Source organism: Lampetra fluviatilis, chromosome 33 (assembly GCF_964198595.1).
Source record: "Lampetra fluviatilis chromosome 33, kcLamFluv1.1, whole genome shotgun sequence".
Lineage (NCBI taxonomy): Eukaryota > Metazoa > Chordata > Hyperoartia > Petromyzontiformes > Petromyzontidae > Lampetra > Lampetra fluviatilis.
Genome location: NC_136307.1, coordinates 1157318 through 1171623, shown reverse-complemented (window position 1 = coordinate 1171623; position 14306 = coordinate 1157318). Strand labels below are relative to the sequence as shown.

Genomic DNA, 14306 nt, shown 5'->3' with positions numbered 1-14306 from the left:
GGTCTCGTTTATCGTCACTATAATAACAACGGAAATTTACATCCCTTTGCCAATCCACTGCTGGACGAAGGCCTTCCCAAGATATGTTGTCCGCGGGGTTTTATTTGACCGCACTTTCTCGCGCTGGAGTGTGTGCCCACCACTGATTGTTGTTATTCGCCGTGTCCGGGCATCGTAACTTTCTGACCCGCCCCAATTGGACATCTGTAAAAACGAGCTTTATAGCTCATCGGATTCCTCCAGTATAAATATTCGAACTCAGGCCACCTAGTTCATACCGCTTTACGCTAACCACCGTTTACCTCAGTACTAATAACCAGTTTTAAAGCTAATTTAGACCACGAGTATCTTATTCAAGGGATACCTGGGTTCGAAATGCGTCTGCACTGTATCCTTTGTACTGTTTGTTGTCTGCACAAAACTGTCAACCTCACGATTCGACGCAATGTGACGTTGACAATCTATTTTAATCGATACGTCGCGGTGTGCTTGGCAAGCGGCCGAACCGCCCGAACTCGAGCCGCGTGCCCCATTTGGGGACCAGAGCCGCCTCATCACTCATCATCCCGACTCAACCGTGGCCACGCACATCCACAGCAGCAGCATCATCATCCTCCCCACCCAAGGTCGTCAGCTCACGCAGGTGAACCTACACACAATTCTCCACGCACCGTATTTTTTTTTAAACATCATCAGCAGCTTTGTCCACTCCACTGCTGGATGAAAGCCGCATTCAAGTCGCCGCCACCTCTCATGATACTGCGATGGTAATAATCCACATAGCGTCCGCGCACCACCTGATTTCACGGCTCCATCTCCTCCTCGGTTGTACAACCACTGGAACGAGTTTCACCGACAAATACCAAACGAAAACAATTCGGGCCCAATAGCCGACGAGTCTTCACGATGTTTTTCAACATCAAACTGACGAGGAATTTCCGACTTCTAAAAGAGAGACTCATCGGCCCACACCACCGGTGATGAAGCCCACGAGCTGACCCCTGCCTTGCGGCTGATGAGCCCCAGAGAAGTCAAAACCCCAAGCTGCCACGGTGCTCGCTACCGAAAACGCAGAGAGCCGGGAGGGCCCAATATAGCCTCTGATGGGAGGCTCAATGTTATTTTTGAAACCAAAAGCTTCGCCTGTGAAGCAGAGCCTCGTGTAATCGCGTCATTACGGCAGCGTTTACCTCGAGCAACGACAGTAACCGTGCTTTAACAATTACTGTTATTTATTTTAACAAAAAATAGAGAATTCTGGCGATAACACGGCGCGGAGCGATGGAGCGGGCGGACCTACGGGCGAGGGGGGGGGGTGTCTCCGCGGCCACTCCACACACACAGCTGCGAGGCACTTCACTTACGTGGTCGTCGTTGTTGCCGGCTGCGATTGGTACCGCCGCCGCCGTCGTCGGCGAAGCTCGCGGTAGTTGTGCGAGACGACCGCCGTTGTTATTGTTCGCCTGACGCCTCAGCGCCGCCGAGCGCTCGCCACTCGCTCCGACATGACGACCCAGCCACTTCCGATCCGCGTGACGTCGCCGCGGACTTCCGGGAGACGCCACGCCCCCCCCTCCTCCGACTGCAGGCCACGCCCATTCCGAGCAGGCCCCGCCCATCGTCGTGGAGACACGCCTCCTAAATCGAGCAGACCACGCCCCCTGTGACTGAGAGCCTTTCGCAAGGCGGAGTGAATCAAAGTCATATTATTTCTATTATTTTTATTATTTATTTTTATTTTTTACCTACGTGACTTTACCGAAAAAACCTAAGAGTATGGACCTCACCCCGACAAACAAGTTGAAGGTACCCCAATAGGTTCTCCCTTATCTCCAGTTGTAGCCAATGTTTTCATGGAAAATTTAGCGACAGATGCCATCCAGGTATCCACTCTACGTCCGTCCGATTCCTCAACCACATCAATTCCATACACCCGGCCATCAAATTCACCATGGAGGTGGAAAAGGATGACAAACTACCATTCTTGGATGTTTTAATAGAAAAGAGACCAGATGGCTCAATGGGACACTCTGTCTACAGAAAAGCCACCCACATGGATGCCTACCAACAAAGTGGTTTATCACTTGGCCATTTATAGCAGCCACATGCTCTAAACGCGTGACGTTGATTCTTAACGTGGAGGGGAAAACCGGAGGAACCGAAGAAACATCCACGCGACCACGGGGAGAGAGAGACACACAAACTCCAAATATACAGCAGGCGTCAGGGTCGGAATCGATCCCACGACCGCCTGTAAACCAGGCGAGGTAGTTAACATCTCGCCACGGTGGCGCCGTACTGCTGTTCAAAGGCCTGATCATCATGCCCCCCCGTGTTGGTCACGGGGACGTTTTTTTTGTTCACCATACTCCACCACTCCGGTTCGTGTGGACTGGGAACAGGGGACTCAGCACTGCCTCTGATGTCAATCCTCAATTGTCAGGAAGTTTACTCGGGTGGCTGAATGTCGGCTTCAAAGCTCCCTTATGACAAACTCATTAGGCAGTTTAAAAAAATAGTAAACACGAATCAATGATTCCATGTTACATCAACAAAAACGTCCGTGTCTACCAATTGTTAAACATAGCTCAAATATCTATGTTAACAGCCCTTTCCGTTCATTATATACAGATAAAAATAGAGGAAGTATGAACATCCTGGTCTTAAAGACCATAATTCATGTCCTGGCATCATGCTTTCTTTATTATTTCCCCACAGTCTTTGACTCCGTTGACCACGAGTGTCTGGCATGTCGTCAAATGAATACCACCATCGTGCCTTGCCTGTAACCTATTGAAAATGACATTTTTGGTTAAATTAATCTATTGCATTATGTGCCACATGGCTTAGTTGTAAGCCCTTTATTATTTATAATCTGTGGCATATTCTCCATATGGGAGTAATTTACTCCAGAATTTACAGCCCTCTGTCAATCCACGGTTGGATGGAGTCCTCCCCACCCTGTGATAGTCGTCGGGGTTATTTTGACCATACTGCACCACCATGGTCAGTGCGGATTGGTGAATGATGGGGAGTATAGACGTGTATGAGCATGCACGTGCAGTGGCAGTACAACAATGGATCTTGTTGCATTGCTCTCCGCTGCAACACAGCCGCTTATTGCGCCTGTTACGCATCGTGGCCGCCCATCCACCCACTATCCAGGCTCAACTTTTCTGAGCTTCTGATGCGAACAGATTATTTGGTAAGTATTTTTTTATCACACTAATTGTATCGTTTAACATAGTGTATTCGCATGTTTGCCAAATGTAAAATGTATAACTTTATTTACCGATTCTAATTTGTAAATACAGCTATTATTACAGTATTAGCACACAGATGTACTAATACAGATAGTCCTCGAGTTACGATGGTCCGACTTACGATATTTCGATCTTACGATGGCGATAGCGATACGACGGACAGAATCTTGGTGAGTACAGTACAATATGATAGGTTACGATACGTTCAGTGCATGTATGATACGAAACTTTAGCTATTTCATTTTAGGGTTACCACGATACGATACGTGCAATGCATGTTAAAAGTTTTTATAGCAGATAGGATTGTTTCCTGAAAAAACTTACTATTAAATTGCAGTTCATATAGGTAGGCTAAGAATTTACCTTATTTTTTTACTTTACATTTTACTGTGCAATACAGTATTGTAATTGATAAATACATACAGTATATAGTTTATACAGTACGCTACTGTAAATTGCTCTGTTTTGCTAAATTATCACCATTCTTTAAGACTCCTAGGTAGGCTATGCCATCTTCGACTTACGATATTTTTGACTTACGATGGGGTCGTCGTAACGCATCTCCATCGTAAGTAGAGGACTACCTGTATTTGTGACGTAAGTTATTTGAGCATAAGTTGTTTTGGAAAGCAGCATTAACTGCAGAGGGCAAGCGTTCTGTAAGTCAATTCCGCCCCTTAGTGGCCAACTGATGTCACAACACATCACAACAGCTGACGTCAACGCAAATCGTAGTCACATTTCATTACTGATGTGTGTCGTGCTGAAATGAAAAATGCGTTGCAGTAATCCGGGTTTAGTTTTTTTTTTAAACCGTATTGAGAATACTGTTTTGATTTCAAAATAATAATTACTTGTCGGTGGAGATTATGAACAAACAATACACATCAACTCATTCGAAGATTACGAATCAGGAAACCAGTTTTGCAACTAATCTCGTTTCAATGCGGTGAAGCATATCGACATACAATGCGCATCAACAACACAAGAGGAGATTACGAATTAACGTTCATCACGTCCCTCTTAGTCACCAGGCCTTATTTGAGCACGAGCAAAACATCGGCTGCATCCACACTGCCTACAGATGCGAGCGGCAAAGACTCTCCCGGGAGAGAAGCTTTAAAGAGCGTATCTCAAAAATAATTATTGCAAGTGCTTGCATTGTGCAAATATCATCAAAATCATCATCAGCCACGGTCAATACGCTGCTAGATGAAGGCCTTCGCACGCCACTGCCATCTGTCACGATCCTGCGGTGCAGCTCTTGAACGCGATCGCATTTCACGCCGTCGTTAGTGTTGACAATTGGCCATCGTCGCTTCTGACCACGCCGTCTCCTCCCCGAGCCGACCACTTTGCTTTTCTTCACGTTTCGATTTAAAGTTTTCGTGACTGCAGGGATTCATGTTCTTGGATCTTTCGGTAAAGTCACGTAGAAGGGAAATAATACAAATAATACAAATAAAACATGATTAAATTCTCACGACGTTCCGGCCACAACATAAGCAGCCGTCCTCAGGTGAAGAACAGAGCTGTCGGAAAGACAGCGTCCTAATGAGAATTTTATAATGTTTTTTGTCATTATTTTATTATTTCCCTTCTACGTGACTTTACCGAAAGATCCAAGAATATTTTCTTCACGTGTTTTAATGGTTTGTGTTGCCTCTCATCTGCACATATCCTCGGCTTCCTTGTGTTCTCGACATAATTCCAAACTCGCTTGCTTCGTGTCTTGTTCAGTTTTTTTTATTGTGGAAATACAGCGCACGACGCTCTTGTATTTGGTTCAATGTTGTATTGGGGAGGGGAGAATACAATCCATGTAGAAAACCACGTGCTAAGTGCAATTTGCTGGATTGTTACTGCAATGGAGCACTTTTTGTGTGTGGAAATAACGAGAAGAGCCCAGACACCCCCTACAGACAGCGGTGGATCTTGAGGCTGCGCCAAAACGTGAGGTTTAGCAAATCATAATCCTGTACAGTAATTCCAGTATAATCATATACGCTTCATAATTATACCGGACATTCAAAGCCAGCAACACACAAAAACTCCTCCCTCCTACTCTGCTCATAGTTAATTAATTTTAGATATAATTTCCATCAGGCCACGGTTTGTGCATCAGGATCCACCACGGTTCGTTAAGCGGTGCATTTACCGCACCTTCCAAGCGCCTCGTTTGTTGTGCTTCTTTGGCGATAGACATTTACAATGATTGAAACTTTTTTTATTTGTTTTTACCAGGTAAGGTCTACTGAGCTATATAGCTATTTTTCTCAGAAGCGAACTGGCCACGACTGATAGGCCAACGAATTGGCTTATCGTGTGGAAATGTATAGAAGCCAAATACTCAAAAGGCATGTTTATAAATGCGGAAGGAAAAACCGGGGGACCCAGGAAAAAATCCATGCGACCACGGGGAGAACATGAAAACTCCAAATATACAGCAGCAGGCGTCAGGGTCGGGATCGAACGACCTCCTGTATACCAGGCGAGGGAGTTAACAGCTCGCCATGACGAGATAACGACCGAGATTAATCGGGCAAGGGAAGACGGGAATACGGCTCTTCACCTTATTTCCCAAAACATTGGACACATGTGTACATTCCTATTCAACAAACTGCACGTTTGAAGATGGCCAGCGAACCTGTTTAACTTACATCGGTCTCCTGATGTTAGTCGGAGTAATGATAATAATAATAATTTACATTTGTAAGGCGCATTTCATCCATAGATCCCAATGCGCCCCGTGTATGGAAACCAGGACATGAATAGAACCTGCAGGGTAAACGGGCAGAACTAGGGGGTGAAGGTCAGTTTAAAGAGGCGAGTTTTCAAGACGGACTCAAATATCTCGAACGAGTCTGTGTTACCGTATTACTAAAGGAAACGCGTTCCATATACCGGGAGCTGCACCGCTTAAAGCCCGATCACCCCAGAACACATTCCTGCGGAGGGAGCTGGTAGGAACGTTGGGTGGCTCGGTCAATGGCCAGGGTCAACGGCGGCGTGGTGTATTCCGCAAATATGCCCGACTGTGAGGGCGGGCACAAGCCGGCGTGAGTAGGTTAAACGTTGAGTTTTATAAGGACACCACGGGGTGACCAGCCTTTCCCCACCCAGCCCCACCCCTGCCACCCTCCACCCAGCCCCACCCTCCCCACCCAGCCCCTCCCCACCCTCCCCTCCCAGCCCCTCCCCACCCTCCCCTCCCCACCCAGCCCCTCCCCACCCTCCCCACCCAGCCCCTCCCCACCCTCCCCTCTCCACCCAGCCCCACCCCTCCCATTTTTGGATGTACGACGGACGGACGGACACAATAATCCTCTGTGGGCTGGTGTAACCAGGAGGTTCCAACCAGTAAAACCAAGAGCCTTGACCTTGGAGTCCTTAGAGGACGACCCGAAGATACCGGGGGCCTTGTTGGGATGAATGATCACCGCAGCAATCGCGTCGTGACTATTGATGGCTCTTTTGAGACCGCAGGTGCTGCTGAAGGGCCAGGGAAGTATTGATGGTTTGAGCAGCAGATGAACGCGTCGTGACTCATTACCGATCATTCTTTATTCTGAAAATAGTTTCGCCAGCACACGTACGTGTTGAGGTACAACTGCCGTTGTGCAGCACATTACTCAACGAGTTATCGTATCACTCCAACACAGGGCGACACGAGAGATGTTACGGCAGTCAGCGATGGCTGAAGTGAATGTGTCATCCAAACAGAAAGCTGTTATCGAATGTCTAGTGAACAAGGACGCGTTACATATGTTTAGATTTATATCGGGTCGCATGCTGTGTGCAGGGACATGTGAATGCATTACAGCAACAACAAGAACGTGGGTCGAGCGATTTCAGGAAAATAGAAACAGACATTACTGATACGTCTATTATTTTAGCAAGGTTATAATTTTATTTTTAAGTTCGTGGGCAACGGCGTGGGAAAATAACGACAATTCATCGAAAGATCACATAATTACTTGGAGCGAACCCTCACCCAGACGAATGACATTTTCCAAAGAAAATAAACAACGTGTCCAATTGAATGTGTTTTGGCAACCATTTCCAAGATTACACGAACTTTCTTCAAATTAACAGGAAATTGCAGGGCTGCACCTTCACCCATTTCCCATGTATTTGAATGAGACCCATAATGTGATTATCACATGATACAACAATGTGTTTTGACTTGTGTGTGTGTATATTGCTGCACATTGAATACGATGTGTGTCGAAAATTAAAATTGCATTCACATAAAACATAACACTCTTTGTCATCCACTGCCGGATATGGCGGTTGTATGACCATACTTCACCACGGAGGTCAACGTGGGTTGGTGGAGTAAGGTGGAGTGGTGAACGGTGCACCAGGGGCACGTACAGACATCGCTCGCCAATGACGCCAACCGTGGCTGGGTATCGAACCCAGGCTGACGTCTCACATACCAGGAGCAGTGCACCATTGCTCCACCTGCGCTGCGTGTAACACTACACAAAGCTCACGTTCTCAAACGAATCGATGGTGTACACTTCACAAAACGTGTTTTCCTCACGCGCCCTCGCCTGGGCTGACCCCCAGTCTCCGAGATTCCTAGAAGCACGTTTCAAGGATATATGAAGTGGGTTCGTTTATTTCACCGCTGTAAATGTCCACGTGATAAGCCACTTCCTTGAGCTTTCATTTGTGACCAGGGCGCTTCTGAAACACAAACTAATAGCTCAATTGGCTTGCACCTGGGAAAATAAAAAAAAATAGTTTAGTTTCATTCCTATATTATATATATACATTTTGTTTTACCTTTCCTAGACTTTGCACTCCTATTGTGTTTTGTATTATTCATAATCAACGTTTTTGGGTTTAGATCGCGTTATTTATAAATGTGTCGTAACCCTCCACCACCCGACACGGCCAATCAGTAAAAAAGTGTCACGTTGACAAAAGACAAATAGTTCACTGCTTTAGCCCACCGGTGTGTTGAAGCGTGAAAGCACAACATTTACAATTTGAATACGACGTTTCGCTGGTAATTGCATCCAGCATCATCGGGCAATACGTGTTAAAGTGTTTTTGTATTGTTTGTTGTAACGTTCTATCTGTGAAAAAAGCGTTATAGCTCATCGGATTCTGATTTTATTATTATCCATAATTTTGCATTCGAGTTAATGCGCAGCTCGCGTGCTCGAACAGCAGATGTCGCAGGCGGGACGCGCGATTCGGCCCTTGACGCGTTCCCCCTTGACGCGAGGTGTCCCAACGCTTCAACTGTCTCAGCCGCCCGGCGATCCCAAGGGGGAATGAGCAGAGTGCGTGCTCTCTCTCTCTCTCACTCGTGGTCGCGGGACGACGCGGCTCCTCAAGACCCTGCAATGTCAGCCCCCGGTTGCCGTGGCCTTGTTAGAATGAGGGCAGGAAGGGCACGACGCAGACGATGTTAAACAGGTTTAACGCTTAGTAGGCTTTCACGACCAATATCATCCATAAGAGGTTTTTTGGGGGTTATATCGCGTAAATATAAAAGTGTCGTTAAAACCTGCCACCACACGACCCAGCCAATTAGTAAGGTTTGTCACTTAAACAGAACGTGCTAATTCGTCACTAGTACAGCACACCGGTGTGTTGGAGAGCCAATCCACGACACTTACAACTTGACGGTGTAAGCTGCATGAAGGGTGCAACAGGATAAGACTCCCACGTGGTACACTATTTTTTTTTAATAAAAAAGCTGAACATTTTTGAAAGGAGTATAAAAAGTACGATCAGTTTTCACTTCACTGCTCAATAAAGTAGCAGCACCCATGCACACCCTGCTGTAGGTGTTGTGTGTGCTACTTTCGTGGTGAAGTATGGCCAAGCTACCCCGTGACTGGCACGGCGTGGGGGAGACCAATCGTCGAGCGGTGGAATTGGCAACGCGTCGTAAATGTAAGTACTTCATTGTATTACTGGATTCAGAATGTAGGCAAAATAGATGTAAGGTCTACAACTTCGTCAGCATAACCGCAAATTGAAGATATTCCAACTTGTTTACCTACTGGCATGACCACATTGTTGTATAATTACACAGCGTGCATAAACATGTGCAGCCATCGCACTTAACGTCAAAGAAGTTACAAATCATGCTGAGGGTTGAGTGTGGATTGCCTGGTCTAATTTTCATTTATAATCCATTTTTAGTGGTCCCTTAAAAGCTTTCGATGCTATACATCTTCAGCCCAGTACCCAACTTACAATCATCATCCGTTCTCACTTGTAACCACATTCCAACTTACACTGCTTCAAATGTTGGCATCATCTCCATCAGCCTGCATCCTTTACTCCAATGCAGCGCATTTTGAGGCGCCACACCAAACGCGTGTGAGGACTTGAGACAATTGCTCAGGAAGGAAGTCGTTGTCAGACGAAACACAACGCACAAACACCATGCAGCAGAGGCAATACAATACACACATCAAACAAGAATTGACTGCATTTTAAAGATAAACTGTGCTTTAAAATACTCCACATTTTCCCTCACTTGAATTAAGTTGTCCATAAGCTGAAAATAACATGCAAAAAAAGCAAGTATCTTATTCAATCTGTAAGCCATATTAAGTAAATAGCACACACGTATGTGCATTGGCAGATGTGCAGAAGTACAGCTATAGAGGGCAGGCGAGGAAGGGGATATGGAGGTCACGATGGTTCGAGTTGAAGCATCACAGTATTGATGTTAAAAGATTAATAAATGAATTCCCCTGCACCGCATGTCGTAATTCCAGCTTATCCTGCACACTGACCCTGAGCAGCACTTTGCTGATTGCCGTGGAAAGTTTCTTCCCCCACACCCCCTCCGTGTTCCGCGCAGTGAGAGAAAATCCCAAAGCCCTCCTGGGTGAGCGGCAGCGACTCCTTTCATCAGCATGTTGGCGTCACCCACGGCGTGATTGCCACCAGCCACGGAGCGGTTTTTTTAGAATCTGTACACAAACGGATGCCACTCAACACGACCACCCTCTCGTGTGTCAGAGAAAGAAAGCCCCAGGAATCCCACGGATATCAAGACGAGCTGGAAAGCCAGTCCCTTGCGACGAAACATTTCCATGATATGTACAACTGATATAGTTGTTTTTTTTTGCCATGCATTGTGTTGAGATAAAGGGGCAGCCCTGTAAACGCTCGCTCACCTCGCTGCCGATGGAAGCGCGTGCACTTGATGACGCCCGAGAGTTCCCTTCGAGGGGGCATTTTGGCCGACCTCTTTCTCCCACGCATGTTTGCCCGTCTTGGAAGCGGTGGGAGTTCCCACACTTTACCCCACCGCGCGCAACCCGTCAATGACCGACGGAGGGTGCGGAACGCTGATTGATGTACCGCTGCACTGTCCTTTTGAAGAAAAAAAAAACGGCACTGTTGATGAAAAAAAATCAATTTCTCTGGGAATCAACTCGGACCCACTCGTATGCTTACAGGCGCAATCATACCACACTTCCGGACACACTTTGTAAACTCACTGCTGGGAGAAAATGTGAGTAATTTGTGCAAATGCCTGAGTGCACACTAATTACACAATTACTTTAATTTGTATTTTTTCCCCCTCTGCGACAGTGGTAGCTGCAAAAGATTACATTGTGTCCAGTATACAGTATATATACATACACAACGTAAGCCCCCTCTCCTCGAGTTGTGGTCGTTCTAGCAGAACCCACAGTGGAGTGTCCAGTTATGCTTAAATGACCAAAAAAATGTTGGCCTACAACGTGAGGTTTACACACGGTTATGAAGCTGAGTCTGCAGTCGGGGTGATCGGGATGTCACTCCTGTACCCGATGTGCCGAGTTCACACGGTTCGCTGCGAGTGAGTGAGTGCACGCGCGCACTCTCCGTGCACGCGCGCCGTGCGCTCGCTCCTTGCCACCACAGCGCGCTCACAACGGGCCGCTCTGATGGCAGGTGCAACACGAAGGGTTGTCGCCACGCGCTCGGCAATCTTTGATTTCAAGCGAGATCTGGTCCCACCAGTATTGTGGTGAACTCGATCACGTTTACTGCCTGATTTTGAGAGACTCCGGCTGAACGAGAAATCCGTCTGAGCTCGATCAGCAGTGGGAACAGGTGGAAGCCTGGTCTTCCACAAAAGCCTCCAGAAGCCGGACAAACTTGTGGGACAGCCTTCCTGATTTACGGGGCCATGTACGGCATACAGCCAATAATTAGTTATGTCATAAATACTAAAGCTTATTTACATTAGCGCATAATACCTTACGAATTTGGTGAACATTTAATGATAAGCACAGTACGTGAAATATTTTAAAATTAATAATGCTTCGATAAAAAAACTCAACACTATACAGTTTGTATGTAAGTGTGTATGTTGAACTTCTTTCGCACCGTACGTATCCAACCGTGCTAATCGGAGGTGCGAGAGAGGGCAGCGACATTTAATCCGAGTCACTCACAGTCACCATTCAGAAACACACACAAGCAGTTGAAGGTTGAAATGAAATAGGGAGTCTGAATCTCGTGGTGCTTGAAGAGTAAAACATGTTGTTCATAATTATAAAAAAAAGTGTGAAAGAGAGAAAAAAATGCTCTATCGTCCAAGCTCACGTGTTCACCGAATTCTACACAACAGATAAGTCGTTCCTAGCTTCAGAAATTGCAGGGCACATACGTACCCTGGCTCCTGCTATGCTTAATTATCAGACGAGCTTTGTTTCGATTGGAGCTTTTCGGTGTAATGTTATTGAATATCCTCAACGCTTCCCAATCACTGACTGCGCTTTTTCGCCTTCATCCTTCTCTCACTAACACTTGCTCCAGTAACGCCTGGAAGCACAAGTGGAGGTTCTCTTTGGGGCCGTCCATAAATGACGTCACGCACCTGGGGGGGGGGGTTCAGACATTTGTGACGATGTGTGACGAAGGGGGGGGGGGGGTGAAAAATGTGACGTCACATCAAAATGTGCAACTTTACATAAACATAGCATTGTTATAACAACACTCCTACAACATCAGAGTGCAGCGCCACATTAAATACGCACTACAATGGCAATAGTTTAAAGCGATTTGAAGCTTGTTTTATTTTCAAAATGGAAATATGGTTTGGGGGGGGGGGGGCAGAGCTTTGTGACGTCATATTTGAGGGGGGTCTGACTTTTTGTGACGAGGGGGGGGTCGAAAATCGTTCAAAATCGCGTGACGTCATTTATGGACGGCCCCTTTCAACATTCTGTTTAATGTTGCTTTTCTTGCTTGAAATAATTGTCGAAATATCATCAAACCGTTTTCCTTTCAGAGCCGTTTTTTAGCTCTCGGAACAGGAAAAGGTCACGCGGCGCCTGATCAGGAGAGGGTGAGGAAGAGAGGTGGGTGGCGAAGGTCAGGGGGTGGCCCCGCTCGGCCAACACCTCGTGACACCGACAGGGAAATGTGTACTCTTAGGTTTTTTCGGTAAAGTCACAGCTAGATTTACTGTATCACTTGATACAGTAAATCTAGCTGTGACGGTACCACCTGATGACGGAGACTTGTGTTGCCTCCGAAACGTCGTGATTTATTATTTTATTTTATTTCTATTATTACTTTATTAATTTTATTTTTTACCTACGTGGCTTTACCGAAAAAACCTAAGAGTATGATTCCTTGCAGTCACGAAAGCTTCAAATCTAGAGAAATGTGTGCCTGCTGCAGCGCTCTCCGTAGGTGGGGTGAGGGGTGAGGGGCAACTCACACTGCGTGGGTCCCTCGAAGCCTTCAAACTAAACCGGGACCGGTCCATCTGACACCGTGACGTGTGACGTTGAAGAGCAGCCACCCCCCCCCCCCAAAGCGTGGGGCCTGGGGCAGTCGCACCGATTTGCCATGTAACCTAGGCACGGCTCTGGCTTGGGGTGCATTGTCACGCTGGAAGGTCACACGAGCTTCGGTCGTTGTTTGTTAACTGCATCTCATAGCCGCTGCAAAACGAATTCGACGGAAATCCTGGTTTGCGATTCAACCATTTTGGGGGGCGGTGGAGTCGTGGCGCGGCAGTTGCCACACTATGGACACGGCGACCTCGGTTCAATTGCCGGCCGTGGTTAACGCGAGTGGTTAGCGATAACGGAACAGGTCTCCAACGAAACCCGCACTGACCAACGTGGTGAAGTTTGGTCAACCACAGAAGTTCGTGGGCCCAGTGGTCTCTGCAAATGGGCTGGATGGGAAGAGAGAGATCCAGTGTATCCAACGCTTTGTTACGAATTCGACATGAAAACACTTTCCTCCGAGGGTGCCCTGTAACCTGAACTCGGCATGTCATGCGGTTCCGCCTAAGTAACACAACATGTGTATTCGCCCCTCAAGAAACCCCACCAATTTATCGAAAAATCTGATAATGCTGGAATGTTTACATCGCTAACTTTAGTTCCCGGGAGCAAGAATAACACAGATGAAACTCATTTTTGTGGCCTCAACTGTTTCCACAGGGTCATGGTGCCTCTCAACTCAGCATCCAAACTGTAAAAGTGGCCAGCAGACTGTAGTTTTATTCAATAAAGGCGATGAATCACCGGTTGCTTTTGTGATTTTAGACACTTTACTCATTTTCTCTAGGCCGCGATGCACAGTGAGGCATTCAGCTACATGCTCATGTGTGGTGAGTTGTAATGGCTGCAGCATAGTTGTCAATGGCTGGAATAAAACACATCTCATTTGGTAAACATTGAATTGTTTTTTTATGGGAAGGACACCTGATCATTTGCAAATTGCACACATCCAAAATGCCTGTGAATTACCTTCCTTCAGTCGCGTGTTAATCATCACGGGCACAGCATCAACTACGGAACGTGAGTTTGCGTGAGAAGATTGGCAGATGTTTAGCGCTGAAGAGTGAGCGCACGCGAAGGCTACGATCCGACCAAAAGCTAACTCAACAATTAAAATCGATAACTTCTAAGATAGCAGAATGTAAGGATTTTTTTTAAATAATGATGTGGGGAGGGGGGCTATTTCCATCACTGAGTGCAAATAAAGATGGCGATGTTTCAGCAGAATAGCAGGATCGCTCTTTCCTCTCGTCGATGGCAA

At 46.6% G+C, this 14306-nt stretch overlaps 1 protein-coding gene and 1 long non-coding RNA gene across 3 annotated transcripts in view; both read right to left on the bottom strand.

Moving 5' to 3' along the window:
* The window catches only part of BTBD7 (BTB domain containing 7), a 58712-nt gene extending 57131 nt beyond the window's left edge, over window positions 1–1581 (bottom strand). For both annotated transcript variants that reach the window (XM_078871776.1, XM_078871777.1), the window contains exon 1: window positions 1365–1581. The gene's annotated coding sequence lies outside the window, so the exon portion shown is untranslated. The remainder of the gene's footprint in view (window positions 1–1364) is intronic.
* A 6420-nt stretch (window positions 1582–8001) lies between these two features.
* On the bottom strand, window positions 8002–10707 carry LOC144944103 (uncharacterized). Its single transcript, XR_013639559.1, has 3 exons — window positions 10424–10707; window positions 9530–10216; window positions 8002–8650 (listed from the first exon to the last, which is right to left on the bottom strand). It is a non-coding gene; the product is annotated as an uncharacterized LOC144944103 (long non-coding RNA).
* Window positions 10708–14306: the final 3599 nt, after the last annotated feature.